Source organism: Pediculus humanus, genomic scaffold (assembly GCF_000006295.1).
Source record: "Pediculus humanus corporis 1103172107453 genomic scaffold, whole genome shotgun sequence".
NCBI classification, from domain to species: domain Eukaryota; kingdom Metazoa; phylum Arthropoda; class Insecta; order Psocodea; family Pediculidae; genus Pediculus; species Pediculus humanus.
The window spans coordinates 312,875-315,739 of record NW_002987073.1 but is presented as its reverse complement, the minus strand read 5'-3'; positions in this window follow the sequence as shown (position 1 = coordinate 315,739).

The following is a 2,865-nucleotide window of genomic DNA, read 5'->3' as shown; positions in this document are numbered from 1 at the left end:
TCGTTTTTGTCAAGTAATTTTTTTTTTTTTTAATAAAACTTTCTATTTACATTTATGCCCTTCAAATCATTAAATTTCATTGCTTAAAAGATTATTATCTATTATTGATACATTATCGATTATAATCGGTGTGGAAAATTGAAAATATTGAACCTTTTATATATATAAAAAGAAAAAATCATTACGCGGTTTTTTTCTTTTTTTTTTTATTTAAAAAATTTAATTATTTATTATTATTATTATTATTATTATTATTATTATTATTATTATTATTATTATTATTATTATTATTATTATTATTATTATTATTATTATTATTATTAAACTTTGTGATTTATTCGTTTGAGCAAACGACCTTAAATATTTTATTAATAATAATAATAATAATAATAATAATATTTATTAGAGAATTATTTATCTTTTTACGAATCAAATACGAAAAACGCGATGAATAAAAAAAAATGCAAAAAATCCTCCGCCATTTTGTCAATGTATATAATATAAAAAAAAAACCTTTGAAATTAAAAGCGTAATTTAAAGTGGTAAATTTATTATTATCATTATTATTATTATTATTTAATTCGCGTTGAAGTGTTTTTTATGTAAAGACACCTGAGGCTCTTATAAGAAAATACCTGGAAGGAAAAGATTACATTAATAACCAGCTGGTCCATATTGAGTATGTTTAATTGCTTTTAAATTGATAATGATAATGATAATGATAATAATAATAATAATAATAATAATAATGTCAAGTCCACGTTTATAAGCACAGTTAATTGATTATTCTTTGATATTTACTTTGAAAGTAATAATAATAATAATAATAATAATGATGATGATAATAAATAAATTCGGAGAAAAGGGTGTTGTTTTAACGAGTAATTATTATTACTCGTATTATTATTATTATTATTAGTAATTATTATTACCGAAAGAGTAATTATTTATCAGGAGATAATCAATGATAAGATATTCAATTTTGGAGAATTATGGAAATTTACGGTCGACTGGAAATGATTTTATTAAAAAAAAACAATTCAAAGGAATTTGAAGGAGGAAGAGAAGGAGGAGGAAGAGGAGGAGTAATAAAATCTCATTATAAATGTGTCTTTTTATTATTATCATCATCATCATCATCGATTTCAACATTTTCCTTTTTTTTTTTTTTTTCTTTTCTCACTCGTAATACAAAAAAAATAATAATAATAATAATAATAATAATAATAATAAATAAATAAATAATTTTAACCGACTCATTTTACCTTTTCGTCAATTACGCAGACTCAATTTATTTATTATTATTATTATTATTATTAAATATTTTATTGTTATTTCATTTTTTCTTTTTTCTTTACGTTTTTTTTTATATTCTCTCTCTCTCTCTTTCTATCTCGTTACATAATCCGTTTGTCCTTTGAATAATTTTTTTTTGTTGTTTCGACCGATTCCATTCTCTTCAGTTTTTTTTCCTTTGACTTTTGATAACAAACTATTTGACAGCAGTTTTTTTTTTTTTAAATAAATAATCACGTTTTTTAATTAATTATTAATCAATAAATTGATAACAAATTTTAAATCGTAAAATTTGCGCACGAGTTATCATTATTAAAATTACGTAAATAAATAATTGTTTAAATCGACGACATAAGTTAAACAATTTTTACGTTTTTGCCGATGCCAATTTTTTTAACTTGTGATCATCTAATTAGATAAAAACAAGTCATTTTGTCATTTCGCGATAAAGAGAGAGAGAGAGAGATTATCTAACTCGAGGGTAACTCCATGAAAATTTTTAATAAATTTACCTTACATAAAAAATTGTCAAATCAAATAACTTAATAAACATTTACATACAACGTTCGATTCTTCCAGCCCACTTTAACTTAATCATCCAAAATTAAATTATTAAAAAAAAAAAAAAGGTTTTCCCACTTCCAAATAATAACAATAATAATAATGACAAATTATTAATAAAAAAGAGAGCGCAATTACGAAAGGAAGCTGGAAATTCTTTTACAAAAAAAAAAATTCAATAGAATCGTGAAAAGGTAAAAATAAAGTAAGTAAGTAAAACATTTATGAAAAAAAAAGAGGTCACACGAATTTATTAAACAAAAAAAACGTTCTAAAAATTAAAATAATAATAATAATAATGATAACAATGCGAGTAATTACAAGACAAATGAATGACAAATAAGGTCTTGAAATTTAAAAAAAAAAAAACGTCAGTCAATCACATCCGGTACGTGTAATTCATTTCGACCGAAATCCATTCATTATTATTATTATTAATATTATTATTCTAACCTTACAGTGCTATGCAATTTAATGACTAACCAATTTGATTGTAAAAAAAAAAAAAAAAAATTGGGAAAAACAATAATGATAATAATTATTAATAATTTTAATTCTCGTTTATTCTGTTTTTTCTTTCTTTCACAAGGATTCAATTTAATGCGTAAAATTTGTGCGTAAAATGCGTAAAATGCGTAAAAGGTAAACAAATGATAAAAACAAGACGTTTATCAACGTTAAGAAAAATTAACACGTTGTAAAAAAAATAAAAAATAAAAAAAGTTAATTAAATGTAAAGTTAAAAAAAAAATTTTTTTTTAGTGAAAGGTTAGTAAAAGTAACACAACCTTTTTTAGTCGGATGATGATGATGATGATGATGATGATAATTTGACTTTTATGTTTAAATACGTGAAAGTTATAGAAAATTGTTTTTTAAAAATATATCAAACAATTAAAAACTACCATGTGAGTAGTTAAAAAAAAATTTTTTTTTTTTTTTTTTACTTAGCTAACCTCTAACCTAAAAAAAAAATTTAATACGTAATAGGAAAAAAATAAATAAATA